The sequence below is a fragment of the Hemicordylus capensis genome, chromosome 4, assembly GCF_027244095.1.
Source record: "Hemicordylus capensis ecotype Gifberg chromosome 4, rHemCap1.1.pri, whole genome shotgun sequence".
NCBI lineage: Eukaryota > Metazoa > Chordata > Lepidosauria > Squamata > Cordylidae > Hemicordylus > Hemicordylus capensis.
In genome coordinates, this window is record NC_069660.1 from 110,076,071 (window position 1) to 110,093,694 (window position 17,624).

The window sequence follows — 17,624 nt, forward strand, 5'->3', positions numbered from 1 at the left end:
CCAGACAACCCTTTCACACTTCCAAGGAGAAGTGGCCATTCCATGTGTCCAGACAATACCGGGTTGATGGACCAGGGAAACACTAGGAACAGGGATAGATCTTTACTCTTCTTCCAGTTTCTCAGGTTTGATCTTCATACGTGTTGTGGTGTATGCAGATCAGCTGCAAGGGGGAATTGTGGGAGAGGGGAGCCTCGATCATCAGTGATCTCAGGAAAGTGGGATCACTGCACTGGGCAAAACCAAACATGGATACAGTATCTGAGAATGGATGACTGGACTGGCAGATGAACTGCTTGGACTGCTTGTTTGCGGCAATCACCAATACAGTGAAAGTTGTTGCTGGGGTACCTGATCTGCTTGTGTTGAGCAACCAGGCCAGGTAGCAGCTGCCATCCGGCCCCCATGCATGACTCCATGGCCTTTCACTCTCAAGAGAGAGCGGTCCTTGGGAGAAGTGACATCATTGCACATTATGAAAAATTCAGCCCCATCCCTGTGTACCCCAGAATGAGTCTTCTCATGAGTAGTGAATGGGTCACTCCATGGCCTTTCACTCTCATGAGAGAGTGGTCCACTCTGGAGCAGCATCCATCCTCATCACAATGGGAATCTCTCCTGTGACTGGAGGCAATACTGCTTCTGCTGGATGGTTCTTATCATGAGTAACACCAGAGACTGCCTGCTTTTACCCAAGGGGAAGCCCCCTTCCCCAACTTTATTATGCAAAAAATAGAGCAGCCATTAGAGAATTCCTGGGTGGGGCTTCATTTTAAAGCCGAACCTATGTACCGCTGCCTCAACATATCTTATGTTTGCAGCGATTGTATTGGGTTGCTGGGTTTATGGTGCCACCGCAAATGTATGTGCTTGTGGACTTACTTCTGTATCAATGTATTTTTGATGAACAAAACACATAGTGCCTGTCTTGCCATCCTGTCCCCTTTCTCTCCTGGTTGCCAGAGGGGGGAATAAGAGACACAGTGGAGAGCAGGTATCCCCCATGTGACTTTTTCATTTGGCAGGCTTAGAAGCTTGGGATGGGACAAGGCAGTGGCCTTGTTGCCAGGCAATGGCTTGAGGTGTGCACAAACAAGGGGGTGAGGCAAGTGCTTGCAGAGGCAGCCAACAAGAAGGGTGGCAGGCATTGAGCAGGCACATTCCTCGGTGGGTCTCAGCTCCCCTCTCCATGATTATGGTTCTAGAAACAGCACAAAACCACAGTTATGGTGGTGTCTGCATTTGGACGTAACGCTGCCACCTCAAACCTCAGGTTCGAACTGTGAAAGTTCCTACAAACCAAAGATTTAAATTGGAGTCTGGCAAGGGAAACTGCAGGTTGCTTTTGCTGCAAAACCACGGTTTCACACATTTCGATGTACACTAATTCCAGCCTATGCCCCAATCAACTCTGGTTTGACATTACATGGGAATCAAAGGGGAATCCTGCATTTTAAAAGGGTTCTAATGGAGGCCAGGGGGGTGGTGAGAGAGCACTTTACCACCTTTGGTTGTGGTGTGGCAGTGGCAACTCCTCTAAACCCCACCAAAACTCCTTGCCAGCATCACGGGTTGGTGGCAAAGCCAGTAAGGTGCCCTCTTACCACCACCACCCCAGCTGCCCTTAGTACTCTTTAAAGGCAGGGGCCCCCTTTGGTTGTAAAGGGAAATCCACACTGGATTCCCCTTCACAAGCCTAGCCCTCAAACTGGTTTGAACTGGTTCAACCAAATGGACCCAGACTTGTGACCGGTGGTTCATTTCAAATTTGCCTGGAATTCGAACTGAACCAAAAACCCAGTTCCATGCACACCCCTGGGGGTCCCCTGGATCTGGGATCATGACAGCTAGCCACCTTCCTTGCTTTCTCATTGCCCACATTTAGTGGTAATGGAGAGATAACTTCAGAAGAAGGCTAGAATGAGATCTGGTTCTGGTTGTTGGGTTAACGACTGCAGCTGAGCTGTCATGTAATTGTCTTTAATTGTCTTCAGTTCCATTTTTATTTTCAGTTGCCTTGAATTTATTATGTAACGTATGGAATTTATTCTTCACAAGCTGTACAACTTGATAGTCCTTTGAGCTCAATTCAAGTTGCTGTTTTTGTGTTATAAAAACACAGCCACCCAACCACCCCAACCACCTTGGGTTACAAGAAACAAACTCTGAGAATAAAAAACATTTCCCTCATACAATTTGACAATCCACAGTCATGAACAACTTCTAAGGCCTATGTAGACAAGTAACTAATGGCAAAGAACGTGGGGGGAGGACATAATATGCACAATGCACTCACACCATGGACACTGTGTGCTACATCCAAACAAAGGGCACATATAAGGAGGGACTGCAGTGACATGATGGAGCCCATGTGTAACTCCCCCAGTGCTTCTCTGTGTGTGCTGTTGCACAAGCAGGCCAAACTTTCTGCCCATGCTCCAGAAGCAACCTGTAGGAGACAAAACATATGGCTAAGGTTCAGCAACATGGTTCTTCATTTCCAGATTGAGTGTGGACAGAGCTGGGAGGTTTTGTACATTTGTATGACCGTACTCATAAAAAAGACTGGGGGTGTTTTGTGCGTGCCCCTGTCACATCCTTATAATCCCTCCTCACGTGTGTGTGTGTGTGTGTGTGTTAGGTGTCAGTTAGTGTCCATATGTGAAACATCCACATTTTCTCCCATACCCATTTTTCAGAAGTGTGATTGAAGCAGAAAATCAACAGGATGTTAGGGGAAATGAGAAGTCTCCCATATTCCACCCCCCCATCCTTTTCTAATGCTATCCTGCAACTCAGTCATGCTCCAAGTTTCATGTTGTAATATTATATGCTAATTTTCCATTTCCCTGAGCAATAGGGGGTTCCAAGGTTGGTATACAGAGTTAGTTTGCTTTGGATAAGAGAGGAGGGGAGAGCCCTGATGTTTTTTGCAATATATATAAGTATAAATGCTAACCAAATTGGAAGCACATAGGCAGAGACTGCTATACTCTTTCAGGATAAAAAGAAGCATGAATGAATTAATACAGAATTAACACAGGTGAACATTTATGCCTGAATTCTGCAGGATGAAAATATGTCTTGAATAAAAAAAGAGTTGAATAAAAAAAACAAATGAGCCCTTTCAGAGCAGAACTGTACTTTATATATTTCTTGGTACAACATACCTGCTCTGAAGTGAGTGAAAATTGTTGATGTTTTGCCTCTGAAAGCATCTAGAGGGACATAATGCAGTTACCATTGTTTGAAGACTGCATGCTGATCATGAGTAGGAAGATGCTTATGCCTAAGTTCTAGCCATTGTATCAAAGGACGCTGCTGTGAAACACTGAAAATACCATTGTCATCAACAGCTTGCTGCTAAATGCTGCTCAGCTCCGGTGTTGACTTCACTGAGAGCTACAAGTACATTCCCCACTTCCTAAGCTGACACTTTTAATAGGAAAGGAAAGGTGAGCTCTAAAGATGCCTCACATACCACACGGGACTGCAAATCTTACTCGTGGCTTGCACATTTTGGCCTCAACTTGCAATTATAATCCTCTTTCAGTTCTTAAGCACCCGTGAATAGCACGTCACTCATTCTCTGTTAGATGCACTTGGTAGTCTGGAATAGTAACTCAGCAGAGGGTGAAGAGGGGTTTCGAGGAAGTTGCAGGGACTGGGAGCAGTGAGCAGAAAGTGTGACGCAGAAGTCTGTAGCTGAAAAACAATTCCAACAGCAGGTGTTTGTGGAATACTGCTTCCTCAACAAGGGAGTCTCCTGACCTTCAGAAGCAGCTTTTTAAAGGGTTGGGGGACATGAAACTCTGCAGTGAGAAGAGGGGCTAGGAAACCCTTGATGTGTGCACAAACAACATGTGTGGCTCTTAATATTACAGAGTAATTTAGGCAGGATATCAGCCACTCTGTTTTCTCAGAAAGACTGATGTGACTGTTTTCAAGGACAGTTTGTATATATCCCTTGATCATGAATTGTATGGGGCCAATGAGTATAATTACCTGGTTCAGAATGCAAACTTGTCCATCTCATAATGTCAGGTTCTGTTAAAAATCACATGTCATTTTTTCCAGCAGTTCTTCAGCACTTAACTTTTTAAAAAAACAAATAAATGATTTTCTGCCCACACACAGTGTCCAACTCAGCAGACCAGATGCCCCCAAAGCTTTGTAGGCATCTACTCAGACTTTGTGGAATGTTAGCCCCTTACTCTTGATGACATGCTCACTGATTGCTGTGGACTACATGGCCAGACCATCTGACCAAGTAGTCTTTTGTTTTATTTTCTTGATATTTTTTTTCATATGGTGGTGGTGGTTGTCCATCCAGTTCTCAAAACCTCTGTGTATGTTTGATGAGAACAGGAGGAGTTGAATTTCCAAGGAGCTTTCTGCCATTGGCTGATGCTGTGAGGTGCATGGAGGGCAGAAGAAACCAAAATACAATTCCCAAGCAGAAATACAATAATGTACATACAGGTGGAACTACTAGTGCTCATGTACCAACATTACTAGTCAGGAATTTACATTCAATAAACAGATGAGGGTTCCCCCCACCACCACCACCACCACCAATTCCTGCCAAAAATGTTTGTAAATACTGAACTGATTCCAAATCGAGCCAAAGATAGAACCTTTGGCACTCCAGCTGTTGAACTACATTTCACATCATCCCAGTCAAAATTTATTGTGTAGCTGGAGATAATTGAAGTTGTAGTTCAACAACAGCTAGTGTGCCATCAAAGGTTGCCTACCCCAACATCAGGTCATAGAAGGGCTGTCTGTGTGGTTTGATCAATCAATGGATATTCTGCATTGCTTTTTGTATATGTTACCTTCAGTGGATAAATCAATCACCATCTTAATGGTAGATTAAATGTTAAGGCTAGATGGCATTATTCAAGCACTTTAGGTTTGCTTTGAATGCAGGACAGAGATTAGTCATTCGGTGTCCACTGTTGATCCAGCTTACCTTTTTAGCTGCACACATACTGCCTTAAGAAATGCAATTCAGAGAAATGTCCCAGGGATCAAAGCCTGCAGCACAGAAATAGGTTTAAACAGTTTTGAAAGCTGCATTCTTTAAACACACAATACTCTTCTACCCACACTTGTATAGCTATGCAAGAAAGTCAATATTACATGGAAAGTAATTCAAACATTGATGAAGTCAATAGGCACTTTGCTCACATCAGGCATTTGTACAGTGAAATAAGCTATTAAATCCAAGCTACTTGAGGAATGTAACCATTTGTCATCTTGCCCATCAGCTAAGATTATCCACTGCATTATTACGTATAGGCTATTTCAAAATTCAACCATGTCATAAAGATAATGAAGAAAATCAGCCTTTGCCCACCTATTATTCCAAGGGCTCCACCCATTCCTTTTTTCAGAGTGTTTATTTACCCCTTGTAGAGCAGAGCTCTTTGAAATCAGGTATTTCCCATAACTTAACATTATTCTTAACTCTGAATGTTTACTCCTTCTTCATTTATGTCTAATTCTCTATGTTCTCCTTCTTAGCCGCTACTGAATGTTTTGTGTTCTTAACAGCAGCAGAAGAAGCAGCCATTCTTTCTCTGCTGCTGAGTTCCATCCCACCCACCCCAACCCACAAACACACATAAGAAGCTAGAGTCAGGGCAGGAAGGATTGCCCTCATGCTGATTTGACTTAGACGTCATCAATGGCTAAATCTTAGTGGCCACATGTCATAACCATAAAAAGCCAAACCATGCTTCATGCCCTCATCCTTGATTGACTTCATAACAATGCCATGTTGCCAGTGAGATTTCAATGAATGATGATAACTGAAGCCAAATAAGAGTGAGAGCAGTGCTTCCTGCCATTGTGGCACCTTGCCAGTAAAAACTATGGCACCCATCTCTCATTCTTTTCATATAAACCTTTTGCTATATTTATTGAATATCTGTAGCAAGAGTAGATAACGTTTTGAGATAAGACCGTGCTATCCTTGCTATCCAAAGGGAGTACACAGCCATTTGTAACAGGCCTGGTTGCCAACAACAGATCTGTATCAGTTGTGATGAAGTGAAACAAGAAGCTAGTTATGGCAAAGAGGGAAATGGCTTAACACAGTATTTCTAAACATGCATGCTCAAACGAGATAAAGAAGATGTGGAAAGGATTACTTTTATGAATAAAAGTAGAACATGTATATGATAACCTTCCTGCCCGTGATACAGATGTAGCATATGGCAAATATAATGCTAAGAAAAGAAAACAGCATGCATATGATACAGCAGATGTCTGAAATTGGTAGCTGTTGATATTCATACATGAATGTCGACATGCCCAGACAAATGTTTTGAATGTGAATCCAGATGTATACTAGTGAGTGGTGGTCATCACCCATGGTTGGCAGTCAGTATTTGTTTGTCTTTGCAGGTGTGGAAACACCTTTGGGTAATTCAAAATCTTCACCTAAGATTGTTAGCATTCTCATGTGAATGTTGCCATCAACCAAATGTTGGACTTTCACTATAACATATGTAAATCCATTGATGATATGAAGAACTTCCATGAAACAGCAAACATTAATGGGATAAGTGTTAGTTTTTCTGCTGTAAAAAAGGTAGCAAAATGCAATTGTGAGCTCTGTATTTCCTTCATCTAGTTAGGTGACATGTTATCCTATCTAGTTAGGATAGAGCCACAATCTATTCATTATCTCCCATGTTAATCCCCCCACCCCAATAATCAAGCTTTCTATGAGGACTGCTTCTTTTGTTTCTCTATACCTAGTTCACTCAGTCATGTATCCATAATACATGGCAGCTGTGCAAGTGTTACCCTCTTCCCACTGTATGTTCCACTGCCTCACTGGAAAATGGTTAAAAGCATATGCATTTTGGGGCAAGGTGGGGTGGTGGGAGTCATTTCATGTGAGTACTCAAGTTTAGAGACCAAATAACATTTAAATGGCTCCTATGAAGCTAGCTGTTGGGCCCAAAGCTCTCAAGAAAGATCAGATACACAAGTGCCATTATACCCACTGAGTTATCTTCTGGATTTTGTGAAACATCCAATTCAAGTAAGGTCTCAAGGATCATTTGAATTTATTAACTGCTTGAAGGCTGATGTATGCTAAGTAATGGAAGACTGAATAGAGCAAAATTTGAATGGTTGAAAGAAGTGTGGAATTTTAATGCATTTTATTAAAATAACCTCAAAGATCAGTGGGTAGTTTTTGTACATTGAGAGAACACTTACGTCCTTTTCCATTATATAGAATGAATGAGCTTTCAGGATCAGTTAGAAGTTTTGAGTATCTGGACTTGCTTTTATTATCAATCATGTTTAAAGAAGTTTCCTCTTTATAGGAGCATAGGAATCTGCCTTATACTGAATCAAACCATTGGTCCATCTAGCTCTGTATTGTCTACACAGATTGGCAGCAACTTCTCCAAGCTTGCAGGCAGGAATCTCTCTCAGCCCTATCTTGCAGATGCCTGGGAGGGAACTTGGAATCTCAGATGCTCTTCCCAGAGCGGCTCCATCCCCTCAGGGGGAAACCTTACAGTGCTCACACATTTAGTCTCTCAATCATATGCAACCAGGGTGGACCCTGCTTAGCAGAGGGGACAAGTCATGCTTGCTATCACAAGACCAGCTCTTATGTATTACACTTGCTTGTAATACACAAGTGTAAAGCACATGTAATTGTGTTTGCAAGCAGAAAATAAAAAGGACCCCAAATCTGAGTTGCAACAACTGTCCTCTCCCCCCACCGGCCTCCATATTGGCAAAAAACTGCCTGGTTCAGGCATTCTTTGGCCTGCATGACCTGGCCAAAGGGGCCCATTATGCATGCATGGTGGCCTCCAAAAAAGCCACTGCTATGGGGGAAAGGCCAAAGAATGCCCGAACTGGGAGATTTTTGCCAAAACGGAGGCCAGCGGTGGGAGAGGACAGTTGTTGCAACTCAGATTTGGGGTCCTTTTTATTTTCTGCTTGCAAAAACAATTACATGTGCTTTATGACACCCCCACCAGGCCTCGGAGGAGCCCCCTGGAGGGCATAAGTACTATCTTTTTAAAAAGAACCCCACAAATGGCTGGGGTGGTGGTCTGGGGTCGGGTTGAACCAGGGTGGGGTTCGGCTCAACCCCAAACCTTTGAACCACATCCCCCTACCCCTGCCCCACCCACATTACACATCCCTACCCCTGCCCCACCCACCTCCCAGCATTACCATTTTCTATTATGATGCTATAAGGTGTGAAGAAAACACACCCCTATTCACACATAATCTTCAGTGCATGTGCCATTTGTTTGCAGTGTGCACATACTGTAATTCACATGTTATGTTCAATGCAAGTGCAGTAGTACGCTTCCTCCCTCTACCCAGGTTTACTTTTAAACTGAATCCTTGTGCTGTCATTCACACAGAAATATGTGTGTGTGTGTGTGTGTGTGTGTGTGTGTGTGTGTTTACACACACATCTGTACACACATACAACATAATACCTGAATAGGGCTAATGTGTGTCCATAAGCACAAGGTAGATAAATGCCACAAGACTGTCCAGTGTATTCTGAGGGTTTGAAAATGCATGACTTTATGAGCATACCACAGCAAACACCAGTACACGAGCTGCAGCCACAATTGCTTATAGCACCCCTAATGGCCAGAAAATGGCATCCTGAGTTCAAAGGTTTGTTGACTAATGCCAGACAGGATTTTGCTGCAAATTAATTTCCTCATCATTAATTTTCTCATTCCTTCCTCCTTAGTCCTTCTCTACAAAAGCACTAAATTCTGCAGGCCAGAAAACATGACTTCTCCCCGCCCCCACCCCGGCCTAAGTTCTGTGATATGCTGAATAGTAGCAGCAGAATAATTTAAGTGGCTGGATAAAAATGAAATGACTACTCTATGCTGGCTTCTAACCTTTATTCCCGACAAGGTGTCTCAGCTCATTTGACAGAAAATTGAATCTACTGCTGTGACTTCTGTTATTAATCTACCAGATCTAGGCACCATAGAATGTGTTCAAGATGGAGTAAGAACACCCATGTCCTGTGACCATCTTTTTTCTCTATTTTCTGCCCTGCAGTGAGACAACATCATATTAAAGACATCTAACAGCACGAGTGTGAAGTTTCCGAGTACATTTAAAAGACAGAACACTTGTCTTGATGTATGGGGCAAAGTTAGATCTTCTAAAGAGATTAATTTTTTTTCCCAGGTTCTCTAACCCCACTTACAGTATTGCTGTGCTCTTGAAATCTGTGGTGTCTTACAAGTGATCACAGATTGTGTCTGTCCGTCTGTAGCCGGAGTGTCAAATAGACTGGTTTCATTCAGGGCTCATGGGCATCCTGTGGGGATGAAGAGAGAATCAAACAGAAATATTCCTTGCATTTTTCCCCTTTTGAAAATGCTTTTTTTTATTATTTAAAAGAATTATACTACAGAGCTTCTATTGTAGGGATAAGGTTTCAGTTTATCAATGTGCTGACAAATGTGAAAAGTGTGTGTGTGTGTGTGTGTGTGTGTGTGTGTGTGTGTGTGTGTGTGTGTGTGTGTTTAAAAAGACCTTCCAAAAAGTAATAATGCTGCAAATGATTAAATAAGAGGGCACAAACATGGTGTCATCTACTCTGGCAGTTCTGAGGCCTGCAACTGTTTGCTGTGCTTCTTTGCCCAGCACTTCTTAGTACTGGTAAAGTAAATATAATTTGAATTATCTCTCCAGAATGAACATGTTCAATTAAGCTCATAAAATGTAACTGAAGGGTATAGCTAATCTATATCCTTAAAAGCACAACAGAGTGGAGATGAAAGAAAGAGGTTGAGATAATGTTCAGAGTCCAATCTATGTGTCATATCCCCCTCTAGTGGCCACTCAGTATAAACAAAACAATAAGCCATTGTTGAGCTTTTGACTTTCTCTCTCTGTGTGTGTGTGTGTGTGTGTGTGTGTGTGTGTGTGTGTTCACTTCATTTTACAAATTCATGTCATTGGTACAGATGTGTGGCAGGAATCTGCCTGAGTTTTGCTTACCTCAGAATTATTTCAATATTTCACTAAGCAGGAACCTCCAAGCTTGCCTAGAAATTCCACTCCATATGAAATCCATAATTTATTTTATTTATTTATTTTTATTTTTACATTTATATCCCGCTCTTCCTCCAAGGAGCCCAGAGCGGTGTACTACATACTTGAGTTTCTCCTCACAACAACCCTGTGAAGTGAGTTAGGCTGAGAGAGAACTGACTGGCCCAGAGTCACCCAGCTAGTATCATGGCTGAATGGGGATTTGAACTTGGGTCTCCCTGGTCCTAGTCCAGCACTCTAACCACTACATCACGCTGGCTCATAATGAATTATGGCAGCAAGAGATGAAATAGTGGCATCATGCACAGTACCTTTCAATAGGTGTCCATCTCTGTCATCACTTGTGTTTTTATGCTTTTGCCACCATATTTTGAGGTAACATTTGGTAAAACCCAACATAGTGACCTATTAGAACAGTGTAGTGTCTACTGGCTGCATTCCAGCAGGATTTATTCCGATATGCAGCTGAACACATTTTGTGCAGTGGGAACTAGATTTTTGTGCAGTAGGAAATGTGGGGGAGGGGGCTTAATGAGCAACAGAATTGTAGAAATAAATGGAAAAAGAAAGAAATAGAAAATCAGATGATTACGCTTTCATTTCAATCTTCATAACTTTATATTGACAGTATATAATTGGGACCAACTGCTTGAGTAGTCAAGAAGCATTTGTCAACTCATTGGATTCTATATATAAACTGTAATGTGGTATAGAACTGTAACGCAGCAGTATGATGGTGCCACACCTCCTTCTACATTATATTGATCACTATTACGTTTTTTTGTTTTTCTTTTTAAAATCAGAAATAGTTTGGAGGGTCTCATGAATTGGGGATGGGGGATCTGCACCAACTTCTTGTGCTATTTTTTTTCCTTTGGAGGGGGGTGGGCGGAAGCTTACAATAAACCCTGCATTCCAGAACAGGATAATGCTACATTCAAGCATAGCCTGGCACAGACTAGTGTGTGTATGTGCATTTAGAGGTTAACGATAGCAGAGATCCCAAGAGTTGCCATCTGAAGAGAAATCTGGAGGCAAATTTGGAAAGTCCTGCATATTATATTTCTCGTTTTGCATATGGCCTATCTGAAATAATGGATGAACAAACTTGAGCGTGTTCATGACTGAAGTGCTGATCTGAACTTTGCCACCCAGGTGCTTCAGGGTCAGTGAAATTTATGGAGCTCTGCATAGACACATCAGCTTGCCTCAGATAAATCCAAATTAAGGTGCAGTTGAAAGCCAAACTGAGTCTGTAATGTATCTTTTAACATAAGTAAAGTGATGTGGATATATTTAGGGTCCTGTTTTTAAAGGGCTGCTTTAGCGCTCTTTTAAAAGAAAAGTAAAAATGAAACAGATGGGCAAACACCTCACCAGTGTATGGTCTTTCATGGAATGGTAGCACAGTATTTTGTGGACATGATTAAAGGTATGTGTGTTTTTATAAACTTGTTTTAGTTACTGGTGTGATTTTGCTTTTTCCAAGTTGTTCATGCTAATGCTAATTCTTCTGGATGTCTAATAGCGAATTGCTAATTCTTACTGGATGTCTTATGCTAATTCTTCTGGATCCTAATTCTTGTGGATGACTTATAGGCAAGCACACCTTTCTAAATGACTGTTGTGCATGTTAGAGTCCATGAGTGCTCTAAATGGGCTTTCATAATCTCTGATCAAAGTCTGTTACAAGAATTTTTATTTCACAGGCCATTGAGTCAATAGTAACAGAACAGTTACGGAGCTGTTATGGTTTATTAGCTCAGTGCATGTGCTAGGCCTGTGTGATGGGAATGCCTTAAAAAAAGGAGGGATGGTCCTTTTTAGATGTTGATTGCAAACAAAAAAAAGTTTTTCCTCTTCCTGGAGATGAGGGTAGGAGAAGTGTTTTTTCTTTAATTTTGAACTGATAACCTGCAAGAGAGAGGGAAGAATCAGAAATATTTCACCTGAAAAGCATAGTTCCATATTGCAAGGCAGCAGTGTAAGTTGTATCCATGCTACTATTAGCCAATTTCTTTCACAGGTATGTGCAGAACCCGCCTATGGAATCTTACATGTCATGGTCAATCTTGATTTATGGTCATTGACCAAACAAAAAAGAAGAAGAAGAAAACTTTACATACTTAAAACAGTCAATCATACATATAAAGATAAACATTAATGATTATATATAGTTACATTAAAAATCTGTTACTTTAAATTTCGCATTCTGGTGGCGACATAACAAAATTTAGCTACTACATATGATACTGTTACATTCTTATCTGCTAATAGGTATGTTACAACAAAGTCGTCTGTCCCTTGATGTCCTTTATCAATGGGCTAATTAGTTGACACCTCAATTTTTGATAGGTGTTTTATAGACATGTTTTATAGACACTCATTTGACTTCCTTTGATAATTCCCAGATGTTTCTCCTTGGGAGAAACCCCAAAATTTGCTTTGAATTTCACTGTGTCAAACAGTTGGATTTCACTGTGTCAAACACATGGTGCCACCCTTAGTTTCTGAAGGATAAATTTCATGAGCTTAGGCATGTGGTCAGTTGCACGTTATCTAATGCAGACTTGTGTATTTTTGAAGAAGTCACTGAGGCGGGTCTCACGATCTGCGAGACCTGCTTTTTCCAAAACTGCAGGGAGAGCGGGCTAAGACTGCTCTCCCCACAGACGATCGGGCAGGGAGCCCTGGGTGGCCAGATTGGTCGCCCACACGATTGCCGGCTCCATGACAGAGCCGGCGGGGGCCGGGTGGAGTGGGGGCGAGCGCGCAGGGCATGCTGGCGAGACCCCCGGAGCTGGGAGGTGGCTTTTCGCCTCCCCTCTGGGGGTCTCCTCGTGAGTAGCCGTGGTGCAGAGCTGATCCGATAGCCCAGGTTTGCAGCGTGTTCACTCTGCAAAGCTGGGCTAAGGGGCGGGCTACCAAAGCGGGTTACCCGCTGGAGAATAACCGGGCTCGCAGCCAAGCCCTGTGGTTCTTACGATTGAGAAAAATTGGGCTAGGCTTTCCTAGCCTGATTTTCCCCGATCGTGAGAATAGCCCCACTGTCTGAGTGGCTTGTCATGGGCATCAGCTAGATTCAGGCTGTTTGTAGATTGCAGGGGAAAGAATGAAAAAAATGAACCAAATTTAGCTCATTTAAAAAAATTCATTCCAAACCAAATTCTTGCAGTAATGAATGGAAGTCCAAAAGAAACAAATAGCACATGACATGACATGACATTCATTTGCAGTGCAGTTCATTTTCATTAAGGGGTGGGTCCTTACTTTGTAGTATGGCAGAAGCACTGAGGTTTTTTCCTTTCATACTTTTTAACACTGTAAACAGTCTATGGTTATAGTAGAACTCCATTCCCAGTGGTTACTGAAGCGTTGTAGGAAATTGTTGCCATGCTTTTTCAGATATATATGTGTCTCTGTGGTCACCAGGAGTCAACACCGACGTGATGGCACAACTTTATGTCTATATCTATCTATCTCTATACATCTCTCTATACACACAGGTGCATATGCTTTGAAACCAAAATGAGGGGATTTGAACAAATTTATAAGCATGAATAACAAATAGATCACAGTCCAGACAGTGGCAAGACCTGTTAGATTCAGAAGCAAAGATTTCTAAAATAAAGTTTAACATATTACAGAGCAGAGATACAATGAGGGTATTCTCACAATCAGTGGAAGATTAGGAGGGAGATTAGCCCACTTTCCATGGATCATGGGAACCACGGGGCTCGCAGGCAAGCCTGGTTTCCCCAAAGCGAGTAACCCACTTGAATACCCCTTCCCTTAAACAGGGTTAGCGGAGTGAGTGATCCGCTAACCCAGTTTTTTTAATCGTGTGTTGCCGTGGTGCGGCTCCACATGAGGAGACCCCCAGTGCGGCAACACATGAGGAGACCCCCAGCCTCAGGGGGTCTCTTCAGCACGGCCCATGTGCTCGCATGGGTTATCCTGGAACTTCAGTCTCCACAGCCCCCGCCAGCTCTGTGACAGAGCCGGCAGTCATGTGGGCGACCGGTCCAGCCACCCAGGGCTGTGATAGTGATCATTTGCGGGGAGAGTGGGCAAAGCCAAGGGGGAAAGCCCGCTCTCCCCATAAACCCCCTTCTGGCGAGTCTCACTGATCATGAGACTCACCTCAATGTGAAATGTGATAACTTCAGTAATATAGGGAATGAATGCAGTTCCCAAGGGAGAGAGAAAGGTGAGGAAGCAGGCGAAGGTGGAGGCTTGTATAGCCTGGCAATTGATGGGTGATAGAGTGTGGTTGGAAAGCAAGAAAAAGAATGAGAGAGAGAAAGAGAGGGAAGAGCAACTTTTATACCTGTTCTTTAATCTACTGTTTCATGACTGAAGTCAAGGGGGTGCATATTATTGTGATGACTCAAAGGGCTCTGTCCACAGAGGTTCTGCCAAAGCAGTTGGTGAAGATTGGCAGTCAGGTGCCAGCTTGACATTAGATTCTGAGAGTTAAAGCACTATGTGTGCCAACAGCCAGTCAGGATAGCACCGACATTCCAAGGCAGTCTAGTGCAGGGGTTAACCAGCCCACACAAGAAAGGGCTTAGCCTCTGTGGTTCCATTACAAGTTTCAGTGTTTCAGCTCTAAGGTCTAGGGAAGTCCAGGGCAGTCTTACATAAATCTCCCCAGAAAAAACCCACACAAGGAATTGCCCGGGGATAGTGATTTCATCTGCCACATAATCAATCATACACACATATCTAAAAGCAGATTGTTAGGCTGTTCGTATGAGGGTAGGGCTGCTTGGGTGGAGCACTGGGATTGCACCTGATCCTGGCACTGCCCTGCCAGGTAGCCCAAAGTTTTCCCCTTGGCTATTACTGAGCTAGAAGGGTGCAAGCATGCCCTTCCACCCCAGTCTTCAGTTGTGTGACACAGAGCCTGGTCATTAGAGCACTGGGCAGCTAGAGTGACTCTGGGGAAATCCGCCGATGCAGCGTGCTCCTCACACAGAGAATTTGTGGGATTTCGGGAAACCAGGTTGTGTTTTCCTGGCCTCCAGAACACCACATTGCTTGCCGCAGCAGTGATCATGTGCGCAGCCAAGTGGTATGGCAAGAGGATCGCCAGAGTTATGTGGTGGGAGGTAGGTATAATCCTGCCTTGCCCCTAGCCCTCCTTAGCCACCAGGGATTTTGGTTGTGTGCTTTTCCTTTGAATGCTTTTCCTTCTGCAGTCTCCTAACAGGGGCTGCAAAAGCAGGAAGGTTCAATAATCAGAAGAGATCATCAGAACTCTTCAGTACAAGTCAGGCGAAAATGCCTGGTGAGTGGGGTAGGTTTCACTGTTCAGATGGATCACCAGGACAAAACAGGGCATTTTAATCAACTGTCTTAGAGCCTGAGCCTCCCTTGATGTGTTTAATCCAGTTCTCGGGTTTTGTCTTTTGTATACGACTCCTGATTACTCCACCTGGAATTTTAGATTCATTGAGAAATCAGGGTTGGTGAGTGCTTTGCCTCTCCAGACAGTTCATACTGGTCCAAGTTCTGATATTTTGGCCCAAATGAATGCTGCTTCTCTCCTGGAACCAAAAACATTTCTGCATCAGTTGCATTAAAGGTCAGAGCCAGAAATCCAAAGTGGAGGAGAGGACCCCTAATAACACAATGCTACATCCAGGCCATAATGGGAGAAAGGAGCTCTGTCATCACTGCTGCCTGTTTAAAGCATAACAAAAAGCAAAGTAGTTAAAAGTCCTCCTTGCTAATGCCATTCAACAAGGTAAGCCTTCTCCCCGCCCTCAATGAAAATGAATTAGAATTATAGAAATGAATGAGATTTTGATGAATGAGTAATGAAATGAATGAGATTTTAACAAAGGAATAACAACATGATTGAAGCGTTGGATAACAAAAATGATTGGAATAACAATATGAAAAAAGTTCTTGCACACTGCTAACATATTGCCATTGTCCTGGAACAATTGGAGTGACTTCCCCCTTACTGCTATGCCTATGACTTACTGCTGTGACTAAGTAATGACTACACAAATCCTGATCTAACACTGGTAGCTTGACAACTGTAGAGAGACAATGGAGCAAGGAGTGTGTGTGTGTGTGTGTATGTGTAAGTCTAATAATTCCATTTTCCAAACGCATACATTTGTAGTCCAGTTTGTAAAGCTCCCTACTTCAAACTCCAGAGAAGTCAAAGAAGATATAAAATTGATGACACTATATCACAACCAGTTTCTGATATAATCAATATCACTTGGGTGATGTGTGGGAAGAGAAAGAAAGAAAGAAAGAAAGAAAGAAAGAAAGAAAGAAAGAAAGAAAGAAAGAAAGAAAGAAAGAAAGAGCAACTTTGTCCTTTACGTCTACTGTTTCATGACTAAGCCAAGGAGATGGACCTCCAAAGGGCTCTGTCCCCAGAGGTGCTACCAAAGCATTATGCAAGGAGAGATAGCCAGTTGCATCAGGTTCCAAGGACTAAGGCACTCTGAGTGTGAACAACCGCTCAAGAGTCACTTTATTCTTAAAGGAAACTGTGTGTGTGGATATGTTAAACAATTTCAACAAATGTTCCATGATGAAGCAGAAAGTGCTCCATGATGAAGCAGAAAGAAATATGCTACTTCAGAAAGGCCCACCACAAGCACACAAAAATGTATTCACATATGGGGGCTATTCTGACGATCACCAGAAAGTGGGCTAAGGGAGCCAAGCCTGCTTTCTGTTGCTCGTCAGAACCACTGGGCTCGCGGGCGAGCCCGGTGGTTCCAAGGTGGCTAGCCTGCCTAACTACCCCTGACCCTAAACAAGGTTAACGGAGCGAGTCCTTCTTTATTTATTAACCTTGTTTATTTATTAACCTTGCTAACCTTAATTTATTAACCTTGTTTATTTGATCATGTGTCAGCTGCAGCTGCTTGCAGCCATGGCTGACACACTGGGATGGGGAGGAGGTGGGGGGAAGGGAGGGGGGACGCCAGGAAGGCACTGCACACTTGTGCGGTGCCTTTCTGGGGTTCAGGGAGGTCAGGGCACTGTGTGGCGGCGCTCCCCTTCTCCCGACCCCCAGAGCTCCCAACCTAAGCCCGCTCTCCCCACACAAACCCTGTGTGGCGCTTCACAGCAATCGTGTGAAGCGCCTCATGATGTTTCAGTGCTCACCATGTTAATGAAATGCTGTTGTTTCAACTTTTCAAGGGTACAATGTGACACCAGTTCAAAATCCTCACAGCAAGCATTTTAAGCAGATGCATGATATGAAAATGAACATGTACATAAAGGTTCTGAAAAGCAACAATCTGCACGCACCCTCAGTGTACCACTGGTGCCACAGACAGCCCTTGAATGGGTTGAAGATAATATGCTAAACATGATTCAGTAATCAAGTGATCAACTAATGAGGGAATCTATGCAACCCCTTTTTCTAAACCCTTCCCAGGACAAAATTGGAAAGTGCTCATCAGCACTTTGTCAGTTCTGCCCTGGAAGAAAAGAGAACACTGGCTGATATCCTGACTAAATATACTCAAGGGAGTAACATTGACATTAAA

The 17,624-nt window shown here is 43.0% G+C and overlaps 1 protein-coding gene and 1 long non-coding RNA gene across 3 annotated transcripts in view; one reads left to right on the forward strand and one right to left on the reverse strand.

Moving 5' to 3' along the window:
• TNNI3K (TNNI3 interacting kinase) overlaps window positions 1-17,624 on the forward strand; it is a 292,390-nt gene that overhangs the window by 137,003 nt on the left and 137,763 nt on the right. The gene's annotated exons all lie outside the window — the stretch shown is intronic.
• LOC128322245 (uncharacterized) lies at window positions 1,551-9,637 on the reverse strand. The gene is made up of 5 exons (XR_008305621.1): window positions 9,236-9,637; window positions 4,976-5,040; window positions 4,006-4,047; window positions 3,482-3,705; window positions 1,551-2,449 (listed from the first exon to the last, which is right to left on the reverse strand). It is a non-coding gene; the product is annotated as an uncharacterized LOC128322245 (long non-coding RNA).